At 36.9% G+C, this 17339-nt stretch overlaps 1 protein-coding gene and 2 non-coding genes across 3 annotated transcripts in view; all 3 read right to left on the bottom strand.

Annotated features, from left to right (window-relative positions):
* Positions 1–3472, bottom strand: part of LOC148067397 (pleckstrin homology domain-containing family G member 1) — a 45596-nt gene extending 42124 nt beyond the window's left edge. The window contains exon 1 of the mRNA XM_087805560.1: positions 3319–3472. The gene's annotated coding sequence lies outside the window, so the exon portion shown is untranslated. The remainder of the gene's footprint in view (positions 1–3318) is intronic.
* A 1060-nt stretch (positions 3473–4532) lies between these two features.
* Positions 4533–4604, bottom strand: trnaa-ugc (transfer RNA alanine (anticodon UGC)). The gene has a single exon. It is a non-coding gene; the product is annotated as a tRNA-Ala (tRNA).
* A 730-nt stretch (positions 4605–5334) lies between these two features.
* Positions 5335–5406, bottom strand: trnaa-ugc (transfer RNA alanine (anticodon UGC)). Its single transcript has one exon. It is a non-coding gene; the product is annotated as a tRNA-Ala (tRNA).
* Positions 5407–17339: the final 11933 nt, after the last annotated feature.

Raw genomic sequence — 17339 nt, 5'->3', positions numbered from 1 at the left:
ATTTCACTCATTTCCTACTCATGTCGACTAAGGGTTGGGATTATTTTCAGAATAATGTCCTTTTGGAACCATAGGCAAACATCCAAATACCTTCATACTGTTCTCCCATCTTGTGTGGAAGGCTCAACGTAACTTTTTTTTCAGAAAAGCAATTGATAAGTCTATTTTTTAAGCTTGTTTTAAGCAGAAGCTAAAATGCTAACATGCTACACACCCAGGAAATATTCCAGACTTTTAGCCTCTTAACTCTAGCTTCAACTATATACTTGAATTGTTTTCTGCATCTCTTGACCGAATATGATGGGCATCACAGACCAGCAGTATGGGGGTTTTTGGATGGTTTGAAGCTTGTATTTTTGGACGAAGGAGTCACAGATTACTTTTAAAAAATTCTCCCAACCCTCAGTCAACATTAGGTTGAGAAGAAAATGAGTGAAATTGTAATGAACTATCACTTTAATTCCAGGCACTGCGTCCAGTTGGAAATGAGTATGCCGGTTTAAAAACTCAGACAATTGACAATTTTCAGCAGGAATCCAGCAAGGCTTCTGTGTTCCACAGCAGACTAAACAACGGCGAGTAAAACAGAAATAACCAGAGCGCCTACGTCAACAACAACAAGAGGCTCAGCTAATGACAGAGTGGCACCAGGGCCAGAGTCAGGAAACACATTTACGATGGGAGATAATGTCAGTTTCTGTCTGCAGTGGGTGGGAATTAACAGGTCGAGATAGTAGGCACCGACGGGGACGTTTATAATTTAATTCTACTCTGGTTGTTAAGAGTGGTTGTAACGTCGGTATGTTAGGAGAACAGCATGTGAGGATTTACGCATGAGTGTGTGTGATTATTATTAATTTTTTTTTTTTTGGGCGCACATGAGAGAACGTGGGGCGGATATTCCTAGGAAGCTGTGTTTGGCCCGAGATTAAAATGCAGGACGAGGTTTCTCGGGCCAGGAAAAGGAGTCCAGCAGAGCACCGACACAAAGACTTTATCCCATTGACAGGAAACATGTGTTGTGCTGTTACATTATGTTTAAATAATAAGATCAACCTGAAGAAGGACTTATGATCACTTTTATTGTTTGTAATTTATTTAAGATATAGTATTGAAATAGTTTTTAATAATAGTGTTGAACTCAATCCAACGAGTGGCTAATCTTTACGCCGCATATTTACCCAACTGTCCTTAACAGGAAGTATGACTATGACTAATGGTATTGTATTACATTCCTAGAGGCTCAATCAACTCTAAAAAAAATTCCATCCTACTAATAATTTATTTGCATTAATATTCTTATCTTTTTTTGGTATTATAATTAATGTTGTCAATTTTGTTCATTGTGTTGTAAATAAATAATGACCTTTTAAACGATTTATTAATCAAACAATGTTCTAACAAAATATCTCAACAGAATAATGGAGATGCTAGGGATTGAACTCAGAGACACATAAATGCTAAGCATGTGCTCTACCACTGAGATAAGTCCCCTGGGTACTTTATTAAGATTTATGATGTAACTTTCGAGAACAAGCTCTACCAGGTCACCTGAATGAAGACGTGAAGATGGAGCTCAAGTCACTTGTTGTAGTAACCCCTAACACAGATGTCGTGTTCTTAAACAGACCATAGTTTAATAGTTTCTCTTTCTCAGATCTTTTCCGTGATGACATTTTAGACCTGAAACAAAAGGAGGTCAGACGCCCCGGCCAGAACCACAATAAACATGTCCCACTTCCATCAGCCTTTCCTGTAAACTAGGTGCTCCAGTTAGGACTTAGCAGAAACGGGGACACACCACCAAGGGGAACACGCTCTCAAAGTGACCGAATCAGAGCACCAAAAATAGTTTGAAGTAAAGCTGCAGCTTCCTCAGGACATTTACTCAAGAGATCTTTGAGTAAAAAAAAGGAAGGAAACATGCTGAATTAAATAATCATCTTGCTGATGATATCAAACTCTAATTTAATCTTACCTACTTTCACTATTAAGTGACTATAAAATGAAAAATGTGTACGTGAGTATGACTCAAGAAAAACAAAACATTTATTTTTATGTACTCTAATAGCACTGAGACAGCACATACCTCCCCCAAGGAGCTAATTACCATTAAAAACACAGCTTTATATCCATCTCTTAATGAGTTGTTTTGGTTCGTTGCAAAAGCAGAGTAAATCTCTGATTTTGTGACTTGATTATGAAGCCTGTGCTTTATAAAGTCAAGTTTTGTTTAGTTTTTTTCTTGTTCTAGATGAGGCGGCAGCGGTGAGAAGCCATACGAGTGATTGATTAAACCGTCCAAACCTTTTAACAATTCAAAATGGTACTACTAAATCAGCTGAATTGTAATTGAAAAATTAATTCACACCTTTTGAGTTGCTGGAACTTGACGTTGTTTTTGAGGTTTTTAATACATTTGTGTCCAGTTGGATTAAAAAAGTGCTTGTGACTGTGATGTGATTGACACCATCGTCAAGTTGGCGGCTACAAATAGTTAGCATGTAGCTGTAGCTCTTTATGTCAAAATATAGAACATAGACAGTTTCATTGATGCCAGAGGAAAAAAAAGGAACTCAGAAAGAACCTATTAGTGTATCAGTAAAGCGTTAAAGCAAACCCAACTCCCATTGGTTTATAGAGTTGTAAAGCAACATAAAAATAAATACTTAATAATAATTGAGAAATTTTGCTATGGTGACATTTTCTTGCCCGTCAGGATGTTTTCCTTGAAATTATAAATAAATGACCCAGAGAAAATAATTATGTTCTTATAAAATATCAATGTTTACAGAAAGAAGATGACATTAAACATTTTTCCACCCCAACTTTATTTCTTGCGCTTTGCACACTAATAAAACCAGAAAAATCCACAAGTATCAAGTTTTAATCACAGATAGGTATTGTACTTTGGAAAAATTAAGGATTTTTGGATGTAATATCAACTAGAACTAGACACTGAAGCATTTTTGGTCGGCGTCACAAAAGGACAGAAGTTCGATTCAGTTGGAACAGTCCTAGTATCATATAGTGTGTTTAGGATCAATTATTCTGATCCAAGGATTGATCCCTGTTGCGCCCCTTTTTTAACAACCAGCAATTTAGATGGAAAAAAATCATCACACACTCAAACACCCAAACTTCAACACACATCTCTCACCCCAGCAGTGTTCCCATGATGTCTAATTAAACCAGCTGGCAAAAGGTGCCATTACAGCCCGACCAAATTGAAAGTTAGCGCAGAGTAATTGGAGGTCTGACGGAGTTCAGTGAAGTCTCGCTCGGCACTGACTGAGATGTGTTGTCATGGACACCTACCTCAGTGGAAGTATTCCCATGGCTTCTCCTCCACTTGAGAATATCCGTTCAAAGGTTAAAGTCCATGTCTAAAGGTGTCGTTGACCCAGACTGCGGTTCCACACTTCTGAAGGGTCAGAGCAGAGACAGGAACACTGAGAGTCAGAGAAGACCAGATGGAGGGGGAGAGCGACTGCCCAGTGGGTGGAAAGACCGGAGAGACAAGCTTGCATATCCAAGCAGGCGACTTCCTGACCAATTACTGCTGCTGGACTCGTCTCTCGACGTCTTACCAAATGGCCCCCCTCGCCTCTCGTGAGAGCTGGAGGACCGCCAGCACTGCAGACAGGATGGCAGAAATGACACCAGAATATGAGCGAGAGAAGGAGTCGTGAGAGCGAAGAAAGAGAGAGATTACATTCTCAATGGTTTATCTTGGCGCTCTGTGAATTATACAGTTGAAAAGATACTGTAAATGCTCTACAGTGTTAGTAAAGGAAACCTTCAATTCACTTTAATACATTTGAAAATCAATAATTGATAAGAATACTGTTTATTCTAAGGCTAATCGTTGGCTATTTTATATAAATGAATTAATATATAATTTTCTATATATGTAGAGCATCACTATCTTTTTTTCCTTATTTTTTTTTTACAGTGAAATAACAGTTTAAATGGGGAGAATAAACAAACGTGTATTTTCAAACTTGTAATTCATTTAAACAGTTTTACACTTTGTATGCAATAAAATTGTTGTTTAAAGTTTTTATGTTTTTTTTATGTTCTTTATCCTTAGACTTAGATTGTATCATCTTGTTCTTTCTCTTTGTTCTTGTTCTTATTTTATTTTGATTTATTTTTTATTAAAAATTGCTGTATTTTCTGTGGCTATTGGAAAAAAACAATTCAATAAAGTTTTACCTTACCTTACTCAAAAATTGAAAATAGCAACGCTTTACAAGCTTAAAATAAACTCATTATTTCTTCATTTTCACCCCAAAAAAAATCGTTTTTAGATATCATGGAGTCATAATTTAATCTTTAAATTTTGTTATTTATTACCATTATTTCCAGACATTTCTTTAAGGAGAATATATACATACATATTAAACGCTTTCCTTTCTTATGTATTTATTTTATTAATAATACAAAAATTGAACTTCTTTAACTTTGTTCATTCTACAGATAAAAAAAGTTTCCTTATTCGTAATCTATATTAAAAAAAAAAAAAATTATGGAGATGCCGGGGATTGAACCCGGGGCCTCATACATGCAAAGCATGCGCTCTACCACTGAGCTACATCCCCTGACACTACCTTGTGAATCTTGTAGTACCGATCACAACCTCAACCAGTTTGTCCTGTTGGAGGTGACAAGAAGAATAACAGGATACATTCTGAACATTTTCTTATGGCACCCACTGGAACATCTTCAGGTGTTATGATAATAATAATAGTAACAATTTACAGAGCGCAAAACATTCATTAGTGTCAAGAAAATACTTGGATAAGAGTCCCAAATATGGCTTATTCTAAGGCTAATCATTTTATTATTTCATATTTATGAATAAATATAACATTTTCTATATCTGTATTTATGAAACCTTGATTTGTGCATTACCTTGTAATCCAACAGTAAATGAGGGAAAATAAACTAACTGGTATTTTCAATTTCTGATTATTTTAAACAGTTTTACACTTTTTATACAATTAAATGATTCAACTGTAAGTGACTCACACGCAAAAATGTAAAATAGCAATGCTCTACTAGCTTAAAACAGAACTTATTCTTTCTTTTTTTTTACCCAAAAGAAGATCGTTTTTAGATTCTGTTAATGATAATATAAGATTTAATCGCTATTTACCACTATTTCCACTAATCTTTAGACATTTAGAGCAGATTACATTATTAAAATTATATTATTTTTATTAATGAAAAAAATTGAACCTCTTTAAGGCCGTTCATTCTATAAATAAACCCAATTTTCTTGTGTAATCTTTTATTTAAAGAAATAATAATAATAAAAAAAAAATAATCTGGAGATGCCGGGGATTGAACCCGGGGCCTCATACATGCAAAGCATGCGCTCTACCACTGAGCTACATCCCCTGAAGATGTTGTGTCTTTATCGTATTACAAATCACAATTAATTTGTCCTTTCGAACGCGACAGAAATAGTAATATTAAAAGAAAATGAGTTCAGAACATTTTCTTGTGGCACCCACTGCAATTTAAGAAGGTAATGATAATAATAATAATAATAAAAATGGTCATAAACGTGATCATAAGCATATCTATAATTATATTCAAAACATATTATACTTTTAATAATATATTGTATTATATAAAGTATATGCAAATATTATTTTTTTAAATTAAAAATCTTTATTATTAGCTATTAGCTAAATGCTAACAGCTAACATTTGCACTGGCTTTCATAGCAGGGCAGCAACTGTCAGAACGCAAAACCTTCATGAGTGTCAAGAAAACACAGAAGACTTGGATAAGAGCCCAAAAGTTTGACCTGAAAGCGTTCGGTGGTCATTGTGTGCCTGGGTTATTGTTCTGCTTCCTAACGCTGAAGGAAAGTCCCGTGTTTGAGTGCCAGCGGTTGAAGTTCCTGCCTCCTGGAGCGAAAGGCTCTCAGGGGTCGATAAGAACTCCTGCTCTTCTGCTCACATGTTGACACCGACTTCACGTACACGTCAATCCCCAGCGTCTACACGTGACACGTACTGTAGCGCTGCGACTGAAGTGGGTCAGCGGCTGGATGCCATTATCTTAACCTGGGAGAGACAGAAACGCGGGGCCTTTGAAACACAACACCACTCCTTTTTAAACCGAGACGAAACAAAGATCGGCCGGGAGCTGATAACGTGCAGTTGTTCTTATCACGTGAGGCGCTTGGAGGACGGCTGAGTCGAGGAAGTAAGTAAGTAATAGTCAGTTGTAAAGCGAGAAAACGTATATTTATATGGCTTCTTACCGTCGTGTAACTAGTTACACAAGCAAAATATAGAAAGATAAAACTTTATTAATCCCTAAGGATATCTCTATCGGGAAATTCATTCATTCATTCATTCATTCATTTTCAACCGCTTTATCCCTTACCGGGGTCGCGGGGAGACTGGAGCCTATCCGAGTATCATAGGGCGAGAGGCAGGGGACACCCTGGACAGGAAATTGTTTTTTTTTAAACATTATTGTTTAAAATATATAATCTCCGATATCTTTCTGTCTCAGTCGACTATAAAAACACCAAACGTTCTCCATTGAAACACCTTCAACCTAATCCCATTACAGCAAAGCCCTTCCAGTAGTTAGAAAAAAAAGTTAAATCTTGTAGACCCACTTCAGATAGGTACTGACTTACAGCCAAAATATCAGATTAAGCACACAACTTTATTTACCATATATTTCTGAATATAAGGCACACTTAAAATCCTTTAATTTTCTCATAAATCGACAGTGCGCCTTATAAGCCTAGTGTATTACTCCTGTTCTTACTGACCTCGACACCAGGGTTTTATGTGGTAGACGGCGTTTAGAAATCTGTCAAAATAGTTGGTAAACCTGTTGGTCACTGTAGTATTGGTCCGCGATTCTCGTAGTATAACTCTGTGAGGCTCCATAGTAATATCCCTCATCGCTTCACCATTGTTCCTTTATCGTTTAAATGTAAGACAAAATTATATAAAACACAATAAAATAGCATTTTCGTTAGTACAAGGCGTAATAGCACTTTCCATTGCACCATTTTCGATAAACAAGTGGCCCATTTTAGGGAATGTAATTGCCGACCCCTGGTCTAATCAGTCTTCATTATTCTGAGTGTGCCGGAACCGGAATCCAATTCAACTTGTCATCCTTATGGTCCACCATGATTCATATCCTTGTTGCATCAAATTGAGAAGACGAGTCATAACTGAGTCATGCTGAGGTGAAGTCACCATCTAAACTCTGTTACTTGAATCCTTTTCTTCAGTGATGTTAGGAAACGATAAGTTTTAAAAATAAAACCTCTCTTAAAAGCTTCATAGATAAAGATCCATCATGTTTACTTGCCGTCAGTTCCTCTTCCAATCAAGCAGCTCGCTGACAAAAACCAAACAGGAAGTGACGCCATTTAGCAGGTGAATCCAGGGATTTCCGCAGGAAGTCTTGGTGACTTCACAGGAAAGATTAACAAGAAACGTTCCTCATATGGACACGACTGTAGCCCGAGTACTCTTTCCATTCTATCACCTTTGGCACCAGTTAACAGATGTTATTTTGTTTATATGCTTAGTTTTAACCTTTAAAAACATACTTTCTAATGAATGCGTAGGAGCTCTGGTCCTTCCATCGCAAACCAGGAAATAACGGGACCAACGTTTGTTATGGTGACTAAAAAAAAAACTGAAAAATAGTGGATTAGGGTTAACACTAGGTATCACATGAATAGAAAATAGTATGATTGAGAAAAATATCGTTGCTGTCAACACAAGCATACGGCAGAAAATAATATAATACAGTTGGAAACCTAAAGCATGCAAAGCATCAACATCTCTCTAGAAACTGGAAAAGGGAGCAGTACAAGAAAAACCAAGGGTCAATAGGGGGGTCAATTGCATAGGAATGAGGATGATCGGACACTACGGACTGGAACCAGGGAGCTTAATAAGCAGTCGCAGGAACGCTGATTGCAGTTTGGTTGGACCCGATTTTCATTTACCTGTCAAGGAAGAAACACGGGGTAGGTGCACGAATTGGAATTACAAAACATATATAACACAACCGAGAGTTGCAATAAGATACGAACCTATTGTCTAACCCTTCGATGACAGCCTTATTTACATTAACATCAAATCAGTCAGTCTTTCTGTTTCCAACAATGGACAAAATGATGATGTTTAAAATATTATTAGACAAAATAATAAGATGATTTAAACATCATATATAGACATATTTATATATGATATTTAGACATACATTTGTAGGCTGTATACATTAGTGCTACTGTGTAATGCATTTGATTGTTAAGTCTCTGATTAACCCTTGTGTTAACCAGGGTCGAGGTGACTCAAAGTCCCGGAAAACAAATGTATTTGTTGTATCCCTTGTGTTGCCTTCCATTAATACATATGCAGTGCTGGAGGTCGTTTCACCTTGACCCAGAGACAAAACAAGGCATGAATTAAATACATTGGTTTTTGGGCCTTCAGGTAACCTTGACCCTGAGATAACAGAGGAAGGCTCAACGAAACAGTGAGGCTGGTTCCAGTACATGACAAAGAAGGGTAAATGTTCAGGGGCGAGGGTGGCTGCAAGGCGTGCGATCCACTGGGGAAGATGAGAAACGAACAGGTGAGTCTGGGCTTTATACCTGGTGGTCCGATTGCCTCGTCATCGGCAGCTGTGGTTCTCGCGGAGCATAGCCCTCGCAAACCGTCAAGCTAGAGACAGCAGGGCAGGAACTGGAAACAACAATACAAAATAAAAGCCCCTGGTAGGCAAACTCGACAAAACACCTTATTGTCCTATGGATGATCCTTTTGTCAACCAGCTAGTGATTGTAACAACTTACCTCTAACGGCTAGCTCTCCACAATCTTTCCTTTTTTCTTTCAGACATTTTCTGTAGAGACAATCCTACAAGAGCATTTTCCTACCCATTCACTTCCATATTTAGTTTTGATTTGTTGTAATGTTTTTTCTCCTTTTTATCACGAAAAATGTCAGAATTTCATGATGTGCTGAAAGTGCTCTTTTGGTATTGTCTCAGGGCACTATTATACTTAAATTAATTATCATTAATTATTATAATTAAATTTAAAAAAAAAAGAAAAAAGATTTAGAATCAAGAAAATCAAATAAAAAAATATGTTTCATTTGAAAATCATCAAATAGAAAACAAGAGAATTAAACTATGAATAATCCGTTATAATATTAAAATGCTTAAAAAACATTTAAATAGAAAAATCAATATTTTAAACATCGAATTCCACCGTTTTAATTTCTGTTGACACTGATAAACTTGCATAAGTCGCCAAAGCAACATCATAGCTTCGACTGAGATGAGACGAACTTACTCAGCACTCTAAGGTGCTACAGTGTGTTGGAGTTCACACTCGTGCGTACATGTGTGTGTGTGAGTGTGTGTGTGTGTGTGTGTGAGAGCGCGGGATAAAGAGCCAGGAGTGCATGTTGGCAGCTCTCCTTTGACCTGCGGAGGCTTATTTCCCCCTCATATTCATATCCTGCTAATTCTCCCTCGTTCCCATGCCAGTGAAAACGCTCCGGTCTCTTTAGGGAACCCAAGATGTCAGTGCGCACAAAAGGAGCCGTGAAAGCCGTCCAGCTCAAGCAGGGGCTATTATTTACAGTAGCAAAAGAAAAATGGCTGCTCTCGCAAACACCCCCCCCCAACCCTCTGAGCCGCCTGTCTCCTCCTAATGCTCCATTCTGCTGCCTTTTCTTTCATTTGTCTCCCATTTGTCTCCCCCCCCCCCACTCCAATCTTTGGCTAACTTCGCCAGCCCCCCCAGACATCATAAAGTAAATAGAGGGTTTTGTAACCAGTAAGCCCAAAATTAGGAGAAAGCCTCAAACCCATTTCCACTGAGCCGTTGAAAAACGACAGCAATACCCTCTGTGATCTCAGACGGCAGAACTTGTCGAAAACAAATAAAGACTTCACTTCCTATTTACTGTTTGAACAGAATGTATACACAAGAGCCAAAGTGTCCAGATGTGGGTGTATATATCATCATTTAAAGCTCTGCAAAAATATGTTTATTTGTTCAGCTTTTTCTCTCTGTAAGAGTTCACACGAGTGGAGGAAGCTGTTTATGAATCTAAAAGTCACGTCAAGTATTTTTTTAATTTCCATCTTACAATGTTAACATTTTGACAAATCCTTTAAAAAAAAGTTTATATATTGAGTAAAAGTGATATTTTCTTACTTGAAAATGGTCCTCCTCTTGTCACTTTCCTTATATATATAATTTTAGCATTGAAAATAAATAGAATTGGAAATCAGATCGATAATGTGGTGTTGTAATATTCAAGTCAAAATTACATGTTCAAATAAAATCAACTTAGTTTCTTAGTTTGTTTATCCAAATGATCCACAAAAGAAAAGTTTAAACATGATATGGTTTTGATAAATAAACAACTAAAATACAGCGAATAACATAAAATAATGTATTGGTAAAAGTACAAACAAGCAAAAGTTCATGTTAACAATAATAATCAGGCAAAGTTATTCAAGATACTGGGTTACAGTATTTTAAGAAATCAAGAATCTAACAAACAGCATCATTTTAATAGAACAAATTACACAAAAAAAACATAACTGAAAAATAAATAAATGTTTAATTGTTGAAAAAAACCTACACATAAAACAGAGTGCAAGATATAAGACATTTCAAAGACATTAAATATGATTAAGATGTTTTTACGCATAAATTAATAAAAACTAAATATAACTACATTATATCAACATTTTCTTACATAAAAAAACGTACATGTAAAAATATTGGCACAATTTAATTTCCATCAAAATCAAAGTGACTAATAAAGACATTAAAAAAAAGTTGAACTAAAGTTGGACCTCTGGAAGTCTGACCTTCTGCAGACGGTGAGTCATTTTGCCTTCGAGCGCTTCTAATGCTGCTGTGTGTAGTAAAGTTCTAGTTAAGACCGAAGCATGTCTGCAGGCTCTCGAAAGACTTACTGGAACTCAAACTTTTTTTTTTTCCCTTCATGCAGATGTTAGTGACAGGCCGTAATTGGACCCAGATGTGACCCAGAGGAAGATGGGCCCCATAAAAACAACCCGGGGAACCACAAATATGCTGACACGGCACCTTGTTTACCAGAGGGACATTAACAGGAAGAAGAAGAACATCTTTGTCAGATGTTATTATCTACAGCTGAAGGCCATGTTCCTCTGTAAGGCTGAGTAAACGTTAGCTAGCATAAGCAGCCTCCGTGGTCTTTGTCTCCACGGTAACCAGATCCTTCATCTCGGACCCTCCTCTTGTTATCCCCTTTATCTCGGCTCTGTTTGTTCCCTCCTGTATTATGTTTCAGCTGAAGTGTGCTGCTAATGTAGGCCATCAGTGACATCAATGACAACACCCAGCTGCCCCCACCCTGCCCAGGACCGCCAACACAACCTGACACACACACACACACACACACACACACACACACACACACACACACACACACACACACACGGACACACACGTCCCAATAGAGCCGTCACATCATTCAGAATCAAGAACATGTCAGAGAAAGAGAGAAAAGTCCAAAAAAGTAACATAAAAATATGATTAGTTTTGAACGTTTTAGTACGGAAACATGACTGAAGTTATTCTTAATTATTTTTGGAGTATTTTTGTCTATGCAAATCTAAATCTACACAAAACTATAAAGCTAAAAAAAAGTGTATGTATAGATTAAAAATATATATATATTCTTTAATGCAAAGCAAATAATAGTTGTAATAAAATAATCATATTTATAATACTTTTTGAAATTTTTATTTAAATAAAAAAGATTTGTCTTTCTTAATTCATAATTTTATTTAAATAAAAAATGTCCTTATTTAGGATTATTTCTAATTTGCAATTTTTTGTTTATTTTTTATGTTTTATTAAGTTACTTTAAAAGGCTCCTAAATACTTACTGGAATGTGGGAACTAAGCTGTTTTTTTTAAAGATTAGACTTGAACTGTTGTGGTGTTTAAGAAAGTGCTGACATGTGAAATTCTTGTTTACAGTTTTGTAACTGGATCACTTGTTTTTAACCATAAACCAAAAATCAAAATATACATATATATTTTTATGTTTGGAATTTAAACCTGCAACGTTTAATTATCCACTTGTTTTCTCTGACTTGTGTACAAGCGTTGGCGGTCGGAATGTAGATTCTATATGAGGGTGGCACAGAAAGGGGGCGGGGCTTGTATTTTTAGCCGAGGTCTCTGCGTACGTTTCACCAGGATGTGATTTAGAGACAAGCGTCTAACTGTGTTCCTGAGGTGCTGCTCAAACAGAGCTGCCAGCTTTACACGGCTTTACAATCGTGACCACACGGTGATAAGATGTCGGTGTGTGGGGTTCTCCAAGGATCAGTCTTTGACCTCATGATATTTGAACCATGTAATCTAAGGATGGAATAGATTAACTCTTTTTACTGTGTGTTAGCTCTGACATTATTATTATGATTATTATTATTTTATAGAGAGTTCTTGCATCAAAGCTTTTTGTTATACTTTGTTCAGCTCCTACATACTTCAAACACACATGCATAGATGAAAACATACACACTGGCACATACACTCGCATTAACATTGACACACATACACACAAGCATTGACACATACGCATAGAGACAGAGGTGCATACACACACGAACAATTGACACAGACAAGCGCACACATGCACATCATCAGACACATACACATAAACCCACATAGACACACACACACACACGAGTAAACACAGGTACACATGTATACACAAACACGCGCATACACCAGCTTAGATACAGACACACACACAACCTACATTGGCATAGACACAGACACACATACGAGCATCAAGACAAACACATTCAGCAGCATAGACACACACACACACACTGAAATACACACACACTGGAATACACACACACACGTACATTGGCATAGACACACAAATAGACTGACAAAGACACACACCAGCATAGACACACACACAAAAACACCATCATACACACAGAGACACACCTACTCTAGTATAGACACACACGTACACACACATACACCAGTATATACACAGAGACTAACACCAGTGTAGACACCCAAGCACACACACTCTGGTACACTATACACACATACACCAGCAAAGACACACACAGTTCACAAGATTAGATGAGATTAGATGAGTTTGGATTAGATTAGATCAGATTAGATTAGATTAGATTAAATTAGATTAGATTCGATTAGATCGACTTTATTGATCCCTCTGAAGATCCTTCAGGAAATTGTGTTTCCAGTTCACAGCAGACATCATAAAAACAAGAACAAGAACAAAGTGCAAATAAAAGAACAAAGCGCAAGGGATGACAAAGTGCAAATATAAAGAACATAGATCAAAGAAATTGATACAAAGATTAACATAGAATAACATCATCCCTTCACTCTGCTCCTGCCCTGAATTTTATTTGTATTATTCAGATTCAAAGAGGCTATTAATACTTCACTTCCCTTTATTCACTCATTGTTCAGGACACATCTGCTGAGGGTTCGACGCACAACAGTCCACACAGACCCACACAAGCCAGTATTTCTAAAGCCTCCACAGCTTTTGTCGTGACACCAACTGTTGCACACAACGACACACACACCAGCCCGTAAAACACACACGAGCACGGCTGGATGTCCTGTTGGATGCAGCTCACTTCAACTCGTCTGTCTCGTGTCACTTTTAATTTGACAGGAAGTGAGTCGCGGCGGCTGCAGGACGTCTCGAAACCTCCGCCGCCCCGAGGCAGCGGCAGCAGCTGGACAGTCGAATAAAAACACAGAAACTTGTCAACGAAGCAAACCCCGACTTGAGCAACTTCAGTCTAAAAACACTTTTCGGTTCACGATGGCAGTAAATGGTGTGGTCAGAAAACTGGAGGTTCTGTGGTGACGAGGGATTATTTTCAAACCAACAACCATCACACACTGAGAGTCACTTAAGTAACGATGATGCGGAAAATGCTATAAATCTTAATTTAACTTGTTTCTCAGTTTTATTGTTTTTACGCTCCATGTTTTTTATTTTGAGACCAAAATTACTGTTTTACAATGTGGCAAAACAATGCGGACGATAATATTATGTAAGTCCTGATCTAGTTCAGCCATCCACACCACTCGGCCTTTACATTACGACCACCTTCGTAACTACTGAAGGCATAGCATGGTACGCTGACGATCCTGTGTTTTACAATGAAGTCGAGTAGAAGCTGGAGTAGAAATAAACGTCTTTAGCAGAAAGAAGCTCAATATGGCCTCCAGTGGCGCACAACCGCTTATATAAAGAATTCCTCCTATTACAATTTAAAGTACTTTCGACAAGGACGGAAAAAATGTTACATGTTTATTCCAATACAATTGCGTTCTCATTCTGACTGAATTTAATGAGAGACACTGATAATATAATTGCCGTTTGTAGCTGTTTGTAATTATTAACCAAAATAGTTCATTTTTTTAATTTTGTGAATTAAAATTTGAACTAGCTCACATAAAAAGTGAACTTGTCCAACACTTAATTTTTTTTTAAATGTTTTATTTTGGAGTAAATTGAATTAAATAAGTAGAAACGGTGATTATCATTTTGAGAAGATAAACTTGATTTCCCCTATTTGGACATTAGTACCATAAGACTGAACAAGCTCTGACATTTCCTCAAAGTCACTTTGTCCACCAGAAGTTATTTCCTAAAGTTTTAAAAAATATACCTTCAGTAAAGTGAACCTAATTTTCTTCTATATTAATATGCTGTGTATATATATATATATATATATATATATATATATATATATATATATATATATATATATATATATGACTCTTGACCAAGTCGAATCTGCTTTCATTCGTTTTGAAACAAAAATATTTTGAAACATTAGCTTTAAAAGCTGCTGGAGTCAACTGTATCCTCTTGTCCTCAGTCACGGGATCTCGCGTAATTCCACTGTTCCTTGAGCCGCGTTAAACGAAATGAATGCTGCCAAAAATGAGAGAACCCTGTGAGTTTGCATGCAATTTAAAAAAATGCATGTTAGCATTCAAAAACAAAATAAGATATGATTTAAAAGCCAATAATTTATATATATGAACAAATGAGATGGGATGATCAAGAGAGGTTGACAGAAAATGACTTAAAAAGAAGGAAAGATGAAAATATTACAATACACAAGAAAGCTGGACTCAATTTACAAAATTAGTCATTTGTTTTTTCCTGAAACAAAGTCAATTAAACCTTTTTCTGAGCAAAACTGAACACTTTTTTTCTGTATGTCTTGGCATTATTTCTTATGTTAATTTTATTTATTGCTATTTTTTTTTCTTAATTTGAGAAATCAATAAATAAATGTAAATTAAAAATTCAAATTGAATTTAAAACAATCTTATTTTATAGTAAAACTCTTGTTGATAAACAATATTTTATTACCAGTGTTGTAAACATAACATAGGAGTTTGAATTGTCATGTCAAACTCTTTACATTTCCATAAACATTTAGTCCCGGAGGCTCCAGACAACGATCCTGCAGACAAGTGGTGGGATCATAAACCTCAGTTCTCACCACAGCGCTGCATATTGTTGCTCAGTCATTTGTGTTCATGTAACTCAAGATGTTTTCGTCTCATTGTGAAAAAAGACTGAAAAAAACAAACCCGGAAAATGCATTTTTGACGACTCTCGTTTCACTGTAAGTGGTCATTGAAGACGTGTGTGAAGACATTACACCAACGAACGGAGGTCATTAAATTCCTGAACACAAATGAAAAATAAAGTGTGAAAATAGTGCCTGCCAGAAGCAACAGCTGCAAAAACCACCCAAAGCTAGTTAAGAGAACAAAACTGCCCAGTTCTAATCCCACAGATTATCCCGGCGTCCACTCCGAGAGGGTCCTCGGACGACTCCAGACGGGGGGTTCCCCTGCCAAATGCAGCACACGAATCAAACAAAGCCATCACACTGGGACGAACAGGGCGAGGGACGAGGGAGGAAAGTGAGAGGAACAGCTGCTGAGTAGGAGAGTTGGATGGAGATGGGGGGGATGCAGAGAATAGGATAGGAGGACCCCGGGGGGTCAGACATAAATCTTGGTTATGTTTTAAGCATGTTATGCTTCGGTCGGACCCTGAACCTGAACCCTCTTCCTGCTTGAGCGCTCATTATCAACAAGAAAATCACCAAAAATGTTCTATGTTGAGTCTGTTCAAACAAACCAGATCATTCAGTCGGTCATATCAAAACAAGTACTTTTAAATGACAGTATATCATTTCGGAAAAAGCAATTTAAACTTTTCACTTTTTGTCAGGAACAGAAGGTCAAATGATTTTGAGTTAGAATAAATATATACATTGACTCAGTTTTAAATATTATTTAACATAACTATAATTTTAGGGAAAATGCCTATTTATGTTTTAGTTTGTTTTGTTGTTCAAGTTTTCTTTATTGAATTATTATCATTAAGTAAGTAAGTAAGTAAGTAATATTTATTTATATAGCGCTTTTCAAGACCAGGGTCACAAAGCGCTTAAACAATCAAAACAATACTCAAAAAAAATGACATACTTTGAAGATCAAGATAACACTGAGAACAACACAGGAGTTCGAGAAATTCAAGGAAATTATTATTCATAAAATAGAAATGACATTTTCTTTTAAAAAAAACAAACCCTGAACTCTCCATCAAAATGTGAAACAAAACAAAAAACTGATAAAAAAAATACAATATTTCAAAATTATACGTGTGTTTTTGTTGAAAAGCTGTTGATTCGAGGATGTTTCTTCAGCAGCCGACTCTACAGTCACCAGCTTGCACTTGTCTCTCTAGTGCAAGTTATGTCCGTGTAAACTGGGTCAGAAGTCAAAGGTCAGGGTCAAGAAGCGACCAAAATACTCCCAACAGAATGAACGGAATCCAAATCGTGGCGTCTTTATTTGGGGAGTCGTGGATTCTTTTCTGAGAGGGTGCAATTGCTCTGACGGAGTGATGTGGTTCAATGTTCAATTTTCGGACACTTTATCATCTGTGCTCGATCACCTCCCTCCACCGTCAAGACAGTTTCTCCAAGTGAAAAGAGAGAGGTAGGAAGGACGAGGGAGAGTCACAGGCCCACCATAACCGAGGGACAAGGAGAGACAGTCCTGCAGATGCCTTGCTAAGTTTATCATCTCGGTGAAATAGGAAACTACGCTGCTGATTCGGTGGGAAATAAATTCCAAAGACGTGTATTTACTCTTTACCCTCTGATGGTGGTGGGAACCTGTTAGAGCAACAGTC

This window comes from Callionymus lyra, chromosome 13 (assembly GCF_982586985.1).
Source record: "Callionymus lyra chromosome 13, fCalLyr1.hap1.1, whole genome shotgun sequence".
NCBI lineage: Eukaryota > Metazoa > Chordata > Actinopteri > Syngnathiformes > Callionymidae > Callionymus > Callionymus lyra.
The sequence above is the reverse complement of the archived record's forward strand: the minus strand, read 5'-3'. Positions and strand labels throughout refer to the sequence as shown.